Source organism: Panthera onca, chromosome F2 (genome assembly GCF_046562875.1).
Source record: "Panthera onca isolate mPanOnc1 chromosome F2, mPanOnc1 haplotype 2, whole genome shotgun sequence".
NCBI classification, from domain to species: domain Eukaryota; kingdom Metazoa; phylum Chordata; class Mammalia; order Carnivora; family Felidae; genus Panthera; species Panthera onca.
In genome coordinates, this window is record NC_138356.1 from 30,871,170 (window position 1) to 30,885,490 (window position 14,321).

At 34.8% G+C, this 14,321-nt stretch overlaps 1 protein-coding gene and 1 long non-coding RNA gene across 7 annotated transcripts in view; one reads left to right on the top strand and one right to left on the bottom strand.

Moving 5' to 3' along the window:
- The window catches only part of LOC132664239 (uncharacterized), a 307,601-nt gene that overhangs the window by 240,271 nt on the left and 53,009 nt on the right, over nucleotides 1-14,321 (top strand). The gene's annotated exons all lie outside the window — the stretch shown is intronic.
- Nucleotides 1,377-14,321, bottom strand: part of LOC132664240 (uncharacterized) — a 66,291-nt gene continuing 53,346 nt past the window's right edge. The window contains exons 4-5 of one of the 2 annotated variants that reach the window (XM_078441489.1): nucleotides 12,953-13,012; nucleotides 11,811-12,380 (exon numbers count right to left, since the gene is read on the bottom strand). The gene's annotated coding sequence lies outside the window, so the exon portion shown is untranslated. Of the gene's footprint in view, nucleotides 1,746-11,810; nucleotides 12,381-12,952; nucleotides 13,013-14,321 lie in introns of those variants that run through there. The other variant, XM_078441491.1, reaches the window with a different exon arrangement.

The following is a 14,321-nucleotide window of genomic DNA, read 5'->3' on the forward strand; positions in this document are numbered from 1 at the left end:
CTTTTAGTATACATATTATATAATTCTAATATATAAAAATATATTCTAATATTTTGTTTTTATGTCTTATACACACATGTATAAGTACATATATCCTAGGCAAAGGGCCTTGTTATTCACTACATTTCTGCTTCCTTAGTCAGACAAAAATTAATTCTAGCTAACAGGATGCTAGATGATTATTACCTTTGAGAGTAGAAGAACCTTGCTTCTCTTTGAAGTTCTAAGTCATTTATCACTATATGCTCGGGGATAATTCTGAGACTTTGTACATTAAATAAAATGACCAGAAATACACACTAAAGGTTGTCTGTTTAAGAAAAAAGGGATATATAAGTATGTGAACAGTGGCCAATTCACCCTTCGAATTTCATTTTCTCTATTCAAAACATTATCGTCTCAACTTACAGGAGCTATGACTTTATTGTGACCTATTACCATGTCTATAGTAGCATTGGAAATATTTTGTGTTTAATGTCATTAACTTTTAGAATTTTTAGTTTTCACTTGAATGAATGAATGAAAACATGAATATCTTTACATAATTTATCAATTGCCACAGCTAAAATAGTATATGGATTTAGAAACTGTATATTGTACGTTTTTCTTACCTTGCTTGATCTCTTTAACATTTGTCACATTTGACAACATTTTCTATAGAACTTTTTTTTGAACTCCCAATTTTTGCTCTTTTCCTACTTTTTTTATTGTCCTGTATTGTTAGATCTTCTTACGCCCTTTGATTCTTTTTACTCTATATCTTTTTTGGGGAAAACTTATCCACAACAGATTCATCTACCACTAGAAAACACTAATAGCTACTATCCTGTATACCCTGCTCAGATCTGTTTCCTAAAGTGTTTATCTCTATCTCTGTGCATCTATCTATCCCTATCTATCATCTATCTATCTATCTATCTATCTATCTATCTATCTTATTGCCAGCTGTTTTACTGGATATGTCTGCCTGAATATCTTGGAAGGTATCTAAAACTCGCCATGTTACAAACTAACCTTATTTATAGCCTTCTCTATGCAAAGGCACTCCCTATTTACTCCCTACAACATGCACAATGCATCCAACAACAACCTCTGAATCTATTACTTCTGTCAGTTAACAGCAGTATCATCAAACCAGTTTCCCAACTAGTAGATCGAAGGTCTTTTCAATTCCCTCCCTACCCACCCCCGTTTTTAAACTTTTAACTTTCACTTTAAAAAATATCAAAATGATCGTAACTTTCTTTAAATTTATCACCATTTTGATTTTATATTGAAAATATTTTCTGAATGTCTTCTTATTGTATTCCATTCTGATAGCTGCTTTTCAAGTCTTTATTACCTTTTGCACCCCTTATCATATTTCTTTTTATCTATCTATCTATCTATTCTTAAAATCATATTATGAGGCAGTCACTATACCAGGGAGATAGTCAGGGAAGCCTTCTCATGTGGTAACATTTATAGCAGCGATAATGGGAAGATGAGCAGGAGCCTAACTATTCTCACATCTTCTCTCCCCTCCAATGATACTTCCCATCGTTCATTCTCCACAGTGACTTAAGATCCAACACAGGTCCTAAAACACACATATTGCTAAAATGATCAAATTTAGAATTCCAGTTACCTATGACATAAAATCCAAATTCCTTCAAGGCATACCTTTGCCTTCTTGGCCAGCATGGATTATTTCCTATTCACTTATGTACTGCAGAGGACAAAGAATTTGGATTCTCCAAGAAAATCTAAACAAAATACAATATGAAAATCGTTATTTATTACTGTCTTTGCATGTGCCTTAAATGTCCACCTTCTCTTGTCTGCCTAACTCATCCTTCAAGACTCATCTAAAGTATAACCTCAGTGAAGTTTTTCTGAGAGAATTAAATTCTACTCTATGCTCCCACATTCCCTCAGCCTCCAGAAAATACCTCTATTATACCACCTGTCACATTAAAATTCAATCATCTTTTACATGTTTGTTTACTCAGGTCGATTGAACTTATTCAAGTCAGGGACTGAGATATTCATTTCTGCTATTTCTGGCACCCAGCTCAGTGCCCAGCATATTAGGTATTTAATACAAATTTGATGAATGGATAGATGGGTAAGGAGATGAATGACAAAAATTTGCCTCTTTCTAAAAATAATTGCTTTGAGTATACCATTCGTCTTGCTCACATTTCAATGCCAACAGTTTAAAGAGATTTCAATGACATGACTTTTCTGACCCTGGAAATAAATTTCTATATTTTACAACTCAAACACAAAGAGCTAAAAAAAAATTCTCAAGTTTTGCATTTGATTCTTTTACATTTCTAAGATTTGATACGTGAAAGGAGAGCTTAATGGAAATTCAAAGTGGGTTTGAAAGACATCTGAGTAGTTACTTGTAAATAAGAGCATTCTGTTTATCTTCTTCTACTTCACTAAGAAAAGAAAAGAAAAAAAAAGACAGCAACACTGGGGAAAAATAGATCCTGCATTTTGAATCACAACAAACAAAACTAATAAACAGCAAACCACAGGGACCTGTCAGCTGAAAGGAAGATTCAGCGTTCATTTTATAAACAATTCACTAGTATGTCAACAGACATTCTGACAGGGAAAGAAAGTGAACAATACTTTTCAAAAAATATCTATTTTGTTGAATAAATCTTGAGCAAAGTATTGTGTGAGCTGTATTGATTGAGAGGTAGGACCATGCAAATGTGAAGAAGCTGTAATTCTTTTGTTGAGATACATTTTCTTTCAAATTTGAAAATTATTGCAGTATCATTAATATTACCCCCTTTTCTACAATAGAACGTGTGAGTAGATGTTACAAAAGATTATTTTCTTTCTAATAATGAAAAGAGTTAGGTATGGTGATAGAGATATTAAGACACATGAAATTATTTTCATATGAGCAGCACAGTTCTCATGATAACAGAAAGAAGTCATGAAATTAAAAACAGATTAGGATTATTAGCATGTTGACCAACTGATGTAATTATCCACTCAACTTATCAAAAATTTATTACAAAGATGATCAGATTAAATTTTTAGTATAATAGGATTCTTGTCATAGTTTGGTCTCCCAAGAGCAAATTCTTAGATTTTGATTTAGGCACAGGTCACTTATTTGGGTGGTGTTCCCAGAATGCTGGGGTAAAGAGAGAATGCAGTGGAGAGGAAAGCAAGGATGAGGGGAAGCCAGTTAAAAGTGGGTTCTTGAACTAGTTATAACTCTAGGCAAGTGAGTTCAATCTTGCTAGGAATCTTGTGGGAAACCATGTAGAATAAACCTCAGAGTTGTCCCTCCGATGAATGTGAGACTGGGACATCTATCCACTGACACTTATCTCTCACTGACTGAAGTTTGCTCCTAGAGATGTGTATCTGCTGCACAGATAGTAAGATGCCCTGGGAACTTGGGGAGGGAAGCATACAGTATATGCAAGAACTGTCCATTACAGCTACAACTGAAGGTAGAGCTGGCCTAGGGAGCGTGGTATGGGGCCCCAACAGTGTCCAATACACGTGTGCATTTGAATTTAATTTATAATTTCTCCAGCAACTACTTTAAATATGAACATGTATATTTTTGTTATTTAATTGCTTTAAAAGATAGGAAATAACCTGAAGAAAATAACGCAGTATTTAAAAACTTGCAAAATTTAAGCAAAATTTGGAAAAGTCATGATACATACATGGTAGGTACATTCTGTCATCTTCTTGCGGCTCTTACTAGTGGGCTAGAGATAATTCTGCTTTATGTAATTATGAAGATATCATTCTAACGAAATTCTCTTCTTATTCCTTAAAACTTTTTCTTTTGGGGCGCCTGGGTGGCGCAGTCGGTTAAGCGTCCGACTTCAGCCAGGTCACGATCTCGCGGTCCGTGAGTTCGAGCCCCGCGTCAGGCTCTGGGCTGATGGCTCGGAGCCTAGAGCCTGTTTCCGATTCTGTGTCTCCCTCTCTCTCTGCCCCTCCCCCGTTCATTCTCTGTCTCTCTCTCTGTCCCAAAAATAAATAAAAAACGTTGAAAAAAAAAATTAAAAAAAAAAAAACAAAAAACTTTTTCTTTTGAGTAGACTATGTTAATAAAATGAGGGAAAAAAAAACTTCTGACATTTAAAAGAGTATCTACCGTTTCATCCTTTTGTTATATGTAGGAGCAGATTTGTTATATGTAGGAACTAATTTTTCTTTTCTTCTTAAGCCATGTCTTGAATTTTCCATAAACATTATGTCACCAAACTTTTAACTTAAAATAGTTGTAAAATTTTTCAACAAATAACTATTTTGTTGTGAATACATCTTGAGCGAAACATGTGAACATAATATGCTTACCATGTTCCAGGCACAGTTCTAAGGAAATTGTCTGTATTAACATATTAACTGTATGTTAACTACCTGGAATTTAAATGAAAGGTTGGGGAAAAAAGGTATGTCAACATAACAAGTGTAGCCCAGCATTTCTCAGGGCAAACTGGAACTTGTGGTCACCTCATTGACTGAAGGTCTGTCTCCTCATCTCTTCTAATTTGAATTAGGTATTCCTTTCTCTGCCTGCATCTTATTAATGTGATTTGCTTTTAATGGGCTACTGAAATTAATCCTTTTTGAGTGTCTGTTTCCTCAGAATATGAAGGATAGGAGTTTTATTTTGCTCACCTTTGTACCACTTCTCAAGCTCAGTTTATTATAGGTGCTCAAACAAATATTTATTTAATAGATGGACTCAACATGCATTTCTAACAAGCTAACTATAGTAGGAGAGGACAGATTTATGGGACCTTCGTTTAGTATATAGGACTAGAGTAGTTGCTGGGTACGGGGGGAGGGGACTTATATAACGGGATAGCCAAATTAGTGAAGGGTAAACTGAGTTAAATTTTTGGCGGGACCAAGGATTAGAGTTTGGTCTCTGATGGCGGATTAGCAGATGGGGGTTTTGAGATGCGATTGTAGGCCTGTATCAAAACTGGATTAGTGGGAAGGACTTACTGAAGTTACAGTGAAGGACAAAGGTGAGAATGAGAGAAGCGCATAGCCCAGTTTTGACAGGGTCTAAGCTAATATCAGGACTATCTTACAAATAATTTAAACATTTAAAAGTAATGTTTAAATAATATTTGGAAGAAATATTCATTTCCAGGGTGCCTGAGTGACTCAGTTGGTTAAGCATCCGACTTCAGCTCAGGTCATGATCTCACCTCTTGTGAGTTGGAGTGTCACATCAGGCTCTGTGCTGACAGCTTGGAGCCTGGAGCCTACTTCCAATTCTGTGTCTCCCTCTCTGTCTGCCCCTCTCCCACTCACACCCTGTCTCTTTCTCTCAAAAATAAACACACACTTAAAAAAAAAAAAGGAAAGAAAAAATAATCATTTCCTTCTCTGTGTTCTGATTGCTTTTTTATATGTGCATATAATGGAGATATGTGCAAAGGCTTATCTCTATTATATATATTTTCTATTACATCATATTGTATGTGTGTTGATATTTATTTGGTTATATACCTATTTTCCCTATTAAGTCATATGCTTTTTGAAGGACTCGGGACTATGTCTTCTTTTTCTGATTGTAATTTTTTTAATTGAAATAGAATTCACATATAACATTAATTTCAGTTATACCACACAATGATTCTGTATTTGTATATTTTGAAAAATTATCACCACAATAAATCTAGTTAACATCCATCACCACACTTAGTTACAAACTTTCTTCTTGTGATGAGAACTTTTAAAATCTACTTTCTTAGCAACTTTCAAATATCCAATACAGGTGTTATGAACTGTAGTCACCATGCTGTACATTACATCCCCGTGACATTTATTTTATAACTAGAAGTTTGTACTTTTTGACCACCTTCACCCATTTTTGCCCACCCCTATCACCTCCTCCGGCAACCACCAAAATGGTCTTTGTATCTATGAGTTTTGTTTTTTTACATCCCACATTTAAGTGAGGGAGTAGTATTTGTCTTTGACTTATTTCACTTAACATAATGCCTTCAAAGTCCATCCATATTTTTGCAAATGACAACATTTACTTGATTTCTATGGCTGAATAATATTCCACTGTGTGTGTGTGTGTGTGTGTGTGTGTGTGTGTATTTTCTTTATCCATTCATCCATCAATGGGGAGGTATGTCTTATACACATTTACACACTTTTTTCTTTCTCCATTGCTTTTTCTGACATATAGTAGACATTTAACTAATTTTGTTAAATAAATGAAAAGTTTTCCTTATTTACCTCAGCCCACTTTCTGCATTTTTATCCGTTAAACTCCTGGTGACCTTCACTAAGTGTGTTTATATGTTCAATTAATAGCAATAGAATGTAATTTTACATTTATTTTGGTTAACTGATCAATTTATGTGTTTCCATTACTTTACTGTAAGCTTTGTTAGGGCAAAAATTATGTCTACTATGAATGTTTGTATACTCTATGATGAATGTAGTGATTGGCACATCATCAATTATTTAAAAATACTGAATGAATACGAAATTGGATTGAACAGATTTATCTTTGAAGAAGATGAATTGGTTTGAGTGAATTGGTTTGAGTTTTCAGTGTCTTTGTTGGAGTCTTCTCTAATATTTTTTACCTAGAATCTTCTCTATTGCCTGGCAATTCAAATGGTTGGAAAGTCAGTTCTTGCCTTTGGTAGTGAAAAATGCCCTACTTTTCTTGATCCTATATGACTCTTGTGACTTTGGCTATTTTTTTCCCTAAGTGATGTTTGTGGAAACTTCAAATTCAGATTTAATTAATTCATGCATTTTCAAGCATTTATGAAATGGGTTAGTTATTTGTAGCATTCTCTCATCTTAACTCCTGGGCTTTCCCCCCCTCCCTTCATTACTCACATTCTTACTCTAAGATCTCAAGTCAAGTGACTAGTTCCTTTTCTCCCTTCTGCTCCTATCCTGCTCTAAGAAATACTTCATGTTTTGGAATTATGACACCTTGCTTCTCACTGTAAGTGAGAGGGTGGAAGTGGGATGGAAGCTTTAGGCTGTCATTAGAGCTTGAATCTAAGCTTTTATCAACTTACCATTTTACCTTTTTTTTTTTTTTTTTTGAGAGAGAGAGAGAGAGAGAGCACAGGTGTGCAAGTGCATTAATGGGGGTAGGATAGAGGGGGAAGAAGAGAGAGAGAGAATGAATTCTAAGCAGGTTCCGTGCCCAGCGTGGAGCCTGATGCTGGGCTCGATTACACAACCTCATGACCATGAATTCATGACCTAAGCCGAAATCAAGAGTCACATGCTTAACTGAGCCACCCGGGCACTTCTCCACCACTTTATCTTTTAATACATGCTTATTAAATAAAGAAATGAACCAATGGAGAATAAAGCAAAGATAATTGATGAGTAAGATCTTAGGCAGCATTTATTAAATAGCACTCAGGGGTAACAGTCATGCTTTACTGAAGTTTTATATTTCTAATTTGTTGTTGTTTTTTGTATTTTGATAGGTAATGCTTTTTTACTTTTTAAGAGGCTAATTTCTCCTCTGAACATTAAAAAAATTATTGAATTGATTTAAAAACTACATGTCAGTTTCCCTTCGCATGGTCATTAGATCAAAGAATCTACATAATCATCTATACTTGAATCTAACTCAAGGTAGGAGCAATTGTCCTCCTTCCTTCTTATTTGCCATGATTTCAGTATCATTATGTGCATAGTTTCACAACTATATCACATTTTGAATCAGGGAGAAAAATATACCAACTCATGTAGGAAGAAAATTTTAATATTCAAATACTGAATCCACATTATGACAAAATTTTATTCTGTAGTACACAAAATGCAGCACAATATTCAATTCAATCATTTATTCAACAAGCATTCCTTGACTGCATACTATGTGTTGGGTACTCTGCCAAGGTTTGGATCATAGAGGAGGATACAAAGTTGACCAACAGTCCTTGAGGAAGTTAGTCTGCTGGAGAAGACAGAAAAAAATGTAACTGGTGTTTAAGGAGCAGGGAGTGGGGATGTTTTTCTTTTGGGGAAATGTTCATCCTGATATGAAGAAATGTTCATCCTGATGCGATGAAAAGTAAAATTGTTTCAAAAGAAGCAAAACACAAAGTAAAATAATACATTGTTTGAGAAATTATGAGAAAGGCTGAGTGGCTCAATAACAAAGGAGTGGGCCCCTGAGGAGAAGATTATTTGACTTGGGGATTTAAAAATGTGATGCTGACAGTGACAGAATGAAGGATGGCCCTGCAGTAAAGAGAGACTGAAGTAGGTTGTTACCTGGTAGTCACAATGTGCATCTGAATGAAAGCTCTGGTAAGGAGAGAGAGGAAGGGGAAATATGAGGTTTGTTCAAGAGAAAAAAAAAAGGCCATCTTGATCATCATGGTCTTTTTTGACCTAACAATCACAGGCCAGTCTTTTTCCATGTTGGAATAGTACCTTTTTTCTTATAACATATATCTTGCAAGAATATATGGCACTGTTAACATGTTTTCTGAGAATGGTCCCACCCCAAGGGAAGATGTGTGAGTTTTACTTATATTGGTAATGATAGAAATATTCACCCTGGATAAGATAAATTTTCTTCCTGACTCTTATGCATTAAGTCAATGTCACTAATAGTCAGTGATGTTTTATGTCTTTGTCACAATAACTGGAAAACAAAAGTCTGTATGTATTTTAAGAAATCAGGGGCGCCCGGGTGGCTCAGTCAGTTGAACTTCCAACTTCGGCTCAGGCATGATCTTCCAGTGCATGAGTTTGAACCCTGCATCTGGCTCTGTGTGGACAGCTGGGAGCCTGGAGCCAGCTTCAGATTCTGTGTCTCCTTCGCTCTCTGCCTCTCCCCTGCTCATGCTCTCACGCATGTGCGTGCGCTCTCTCTCTCTCTCTCTCTCTCAAAAATAAACCTTAAAAAAATTTTTTAAAGCAATCAATATAAATTCTACTCACACTGCAACACAGTTCTAATTGCTGTGGTGGTTTCAACTGGCCAAGGCCAACATATATATATATATATATACATATATACGTATATATATATATATACGTATATATATATATACGTATATATGTATATACATATATACGTATATACATATATGTATATGTATATACGTATATATGTATATACATATATACGTATATATATATATATAGTTAGTTAGTTAGCTAGGTAGGTAGTTACTTAGAGCCTGTCTGTACTATCTACTAAAAAGCAGTTAATTAGGAGTCAGTATCTGAATTCTTTTCCTGCTTCTGCTAGAAATATTTATAAAAACTTGGGCAATCTATGCAGTCTAAATTATAGACAACCTCTTCAAAATATATAAGCACCTTAGAGATGAAAGAGGTGAGGACATAAAGCTTAGGTTAAAGAACTACACAAAAATTTTAATTAAAAGATCTTGGGATGAAGAATCCTAGGTTATATTTTTGGCATTGTCAATGATTCATTGCCTAGGGTACCCATTTTACCAGAACACTATGAAGGAACTATTGAAATACATGAACTCTAAAATTATATGATTCTAGAAAGTTTCATTCCTTCAAATAATTAATAATAGTTGAAACATAATAACTAATATTGATTGAATAATTCTTATGGTCTAAGCATGTGTACATATACATTTTATCACGTGCTCCCTCAACAATTCATGTGGAATCATGACTACTGTGTTTTAGAGAGAAGGGAATGAGTTTCAGGGAGACATAGTAACATGTTCCAAGTCATAAGTGCTGGTAATGGGGATCATATGTCTGAGGATCATACACACACACACACACACACACACACACACATACACACACATCCTGGACAGTCTTGCAGAACTAAAATGAAGCAGAATATGGCAAAATTGCTTGATGGATTTTAAATGTCTTGATAATTATGTGAATAAATATTTGCCTGTTGTTGGGCAGTGGTCATATTTATTGATTTTTATATCTTGAGGAACAATTAGACTGCCTGGCATTTAGATGCTCAAATAATATTAGTGGAAGTGATTTAAAAGATCTGAATACGAATAAACTGAATTGTTCTGGGGACTCTTGACAGAGTAGATTAGGTAATCCTATGGAACAAAACCAGCTTCCCTGGCCCAGGATGATGATAGAGGGGGCAGATCAGAATTGAAGGAAAGAAATTTAAGATGTTAGAAGATTATTTGTATAACACTATGGACTTTTGCTATCAACTATGTGTTGCCAGACCAAATATATTTTCATTCTGAGACTTTAGGTTTTGTTCTTTTCAAAAAACATCATCAATCACCGTTTATTTGTTCATTTTTTTTAGTATACTGATCAAAGTTGAGAGCATAATTAGGTCTATTTGAATAACCAAGAGTTAGGTTTAAAAAAAAAAAAAGCCCCAGGGAGGAGAAGTCATAGATTTTCAGTTATAATTTACCTCCCTAATCCCTGCTGCTACCATTGATCCAGGATTCCTCTTTTAAATGTTATACTTAAACCTGTTTTTAAAAATGTCACTAAGATGTATCCCCAGGTAATGTAAAGAAACATGACTCCTCTTCCTAATACTCATTCCCTTGGGAAAAAGAATAATTTAGGTATTTATTTTGTGATAGTATCTGTCACAGCTTTCAGTCCAGCTTTTTCTTAGAATTCTTATTATCCAAAGAGTTATGTAACTTTTAAACTCTCCTTTGAAACAAAACCGAAAGGTCACATCTGTCTTTACATGTTGCTCCCTACTGTTAGTGACTTTTATTTTCCAGTTTTTCTTTTTAAGGATTTGCCCTGTTATTAAAAATAGTTTATTTTTCAGACATTTTTCAGGAAGCTGCTAGAATGTTTATCCTACTTTTAATAATGGCTCCCTGCTTTCTGTTTTGGTACTTTAGAAACAGTTCCATTGATACTATCATAAATTTTTCAAAAACTTATTCCCATATCATTATTGTTCAGATAATTATAAAGCAGGGAAGCTATGCTTGGTGGCTGGTCAGTTTTGTTCAAGTATTTTGTCTTTGTTCTTAGTTTGTCTTGGAAACAAAAATGCATATAATAAAGTTGCCATGAAAAACTGCATGTGATTCATAATGGTTCTGGAGAGGAAAACTAGAACCAGTGGGTAAATATTACATATAGAAAAAGTTAAATTTATTATGGGAATTAACACCATGTAATTACAGCTGTCAGAATTGTAAATGTTAATCAATTGTACATTTTTAGGGATATTTAAGAAGAGATTTAATGAGCTCTTTCCCGAGATGTGATAAAAGAAATTATATACATATAATGTAAGTGGAATTGAATGAAATGATTTAGGGTATTTTTCTGGCTGTAGATATGTAAATATATATATGGTTATGTACCTACTTATATGCATCCACATATTTCCCTAAGTTATGTGTGTCTAATAGAAAGAATTGACTATAAAACATTGAGTAGAGAGAAAAGTAGAGAGAGAGGTTATGGCATTCTAATTTTTTAAAAAATCCCAATGTTTGAGAGATCATCAAATCTATAGATACAGATGGAAGCCACCACACCACCACTGACACATGGTAACCATTGCTGAGACCAAACTGATGACTTGTGTGCTAGTAAAGAGTAAGTCAGGCAGGCAATAGATTCACTGTGATATGTGAATTCCTAAAATGTGGGAGCTAATGTTATGGCAACGTAAATACTGAGAGGGCAAAGACAGAAAATACGGTTGCATTCAACCGGACAGATCAGGTGATACATTCTGATTGCTTCTAAGACTTGATAAGTGTGAGCTTTAAATTGGGAAGAAAATCATTTGCTTAACTTAGAGACGTTTCTTCCAGCATACTTTTGGGAAAGGATAGAAGTTAGTACATGTCCGTAAGAAAACTCGGAGAGCAAACTCAAATCTCGTATGTCTGCCTTGTGATAATATTGGAAAATGCCTGGAATGAACTGGGTTTGTACTTGAAATCTATTACAAGAGAAATGTGATACTGGACTAGTGATACAGTCTCAATTGCTCCACAAAAAAACAGAAGTTTTGGTGTTTTTGAGAGTATTGTCTCTGTGTGAGTGGGGGTCAAAAGCTGGGAGATATTTCAACTTCAGAACATATACATTTCCCCCCTTTTCAAAAAATGTGTAAATGCTAGTATCAAAGACAGAACTCTTAAATTAATAGGAAAAAATGAGGAACACTCTTGAAGTACAGGGATGCTTCTGGTTTAAGCATTTAGTCTGTAAAGGAGCTAGTCTGCAAAACTGTTCACCTACAATTGTCATTTAGCATGCTGATGTAGTATATCAATTTATTTTTTAAAGTATGGACTCTAATAATATCCACATTTCCTCATCACTTTAAAGCAGTACTCATTTACCTTTTCCATTTCGACCTCCTGCATTTGATGACTGCTTGATGGAATTAATTTGTACTAGAATGAAGAGATAAAGGTAGCTAAATCAGGTAAATGAGGTGAAAATCTCTAATTCCAGCAAGAAGACTATACACACTTAACAAGTGACCAAACAAGTTTGAAAGCAGAAACAACTGAAGAGGTTAAAATTTTTGGATTAGTTGGAGCTGCACTGCTGACTTCTATACTAGATTCACCATGGTAAAACTAACATAGATATGGATGCTCAGACTCTTGCATCTGTAGACAACCTTCATCCTCTACTCTAAAAGGACTGCTATGACATAACTACACATATTAAAAAGTTCTAGACTGGGAAGCACTGGTTGTGGGGAAACAGCTGTTCTTATTTTAAAGCAATATTGGGACAAGATTAGTTTTCCACTAAGAATGGAAAATGGGGTGGTGATGAGAAGGACTCTGTACATTTTGAGTAGAGTAGCAGGCTGGGCTGCTCCTAATGATGTCCAAGTTTGGGCAGAACACATGTCAAGTAATGCTGAACTGATCATCCTTTGAAAGGTTTAATCTCAGACACTCCAGTGACCCTGAAATTCTATGACCAATCAGAGAAGGGTTTTAGTACTTACACTGTCACTTTCCTAGTCCAGACTTTCATCATGATCAAGTAACCTTGATCTAGTCAACTTCTTTTTGCCAGAAGATTCAAAAGAAATATGGAAAATAATGGTGAGTAAGAAAGGTATAAAATTTTTTCATGATTAACCACAGTCTATTTTTTTTAAGGAAAAAACCCACATCAGTCAAGAACTAAAAATTCTAGACCACAAATCTAGTGGTGTTGTGGGTAGGGGAATGAGAAAGGCCATAGCAGATAAGAACAAGTTAAGGCACTGCATTTTCAATCCATCCCTAATGGAGTGTTGGAGAGAGAGAGAGAGAGAGAGAGAGAGAGAGAGAGAGAGAGAGAGAGAAATTGAGATGTGGTGTGGTATATATTACTTTGCTTTTGACTCCTGTATAATTTTCTATTTTCTGTATCTGTCATCTTTGACTTTACCATTTCCCAAGTGATGTTCTCTTTAGTTGCTTCAGTTCCTATTTACCTCAAACAGTGTAGAGATGAGCAGCCTCATACCTGTACCCTATTGGATCTGCTTATAGTTCCTCTGACTCACATAGTATTGAGTCATTGTGTATATGTCTCCATAATTTCTCCTGAATGCTAGCATAATGCTCTTCAAAATGACTTAATGGTTTGGCCTCTCAACAGAGAATAAAGGATCCTGCTTTCTCACATGTTTGATAATCCTTGGAATTACCTGAATATAATTATTTTTGCCAAACTTAAGGGTGGCCAGTAATGTCTCATTGTTTCAATTATTCTCTGATTATCTGTGAGGCTGAGTATATCTTTATGTATTTTTAGGTCATTTGGATTTCCTTGTTTTGTAGGTTGTTTCATCGTTGGCTATTTTTGATTTCTATTTGATTTTCTGTTTGTTGTATATTATCAACAGTATCTTTTTCTTCCTGATATGATTACTTGATGGGTTGAGACACTGAAAAAGCCATTTCCCATCTGGCAATGTCTATCAGCTTTGTATGTGGTGCTCTTTTTTTTTTGAACTGATATGTTAACTTCAATGTAGTCATAATTTTGTTTATTGTTTTGGGTGTTTGAAAAGATGCATTGGTTACATGTAGCTTGTGTATATCTATTATTAACTTAATCAACAATCATGGTTGTTGATTTAGTTGTTTAAACATTTTCTGTTTTTGCCTATTTTGCATTAAGCTTTATCTGTTTCTGAAAGTGATGTGATCAATTCTCTAATTGTAATTGTGTAATTCAAAGTCTCCTTGTAGTTTGCTTGTTTTTATGCTCTACGGCAACATTTTTTTCCTTCTTTTTTTTTTTTTTTTTTTGGCAGTGGGTGAGGGAGGATTTCAGGTACACAAAACAGCACAGCAGCATCAACAATTTATGCAACTCAA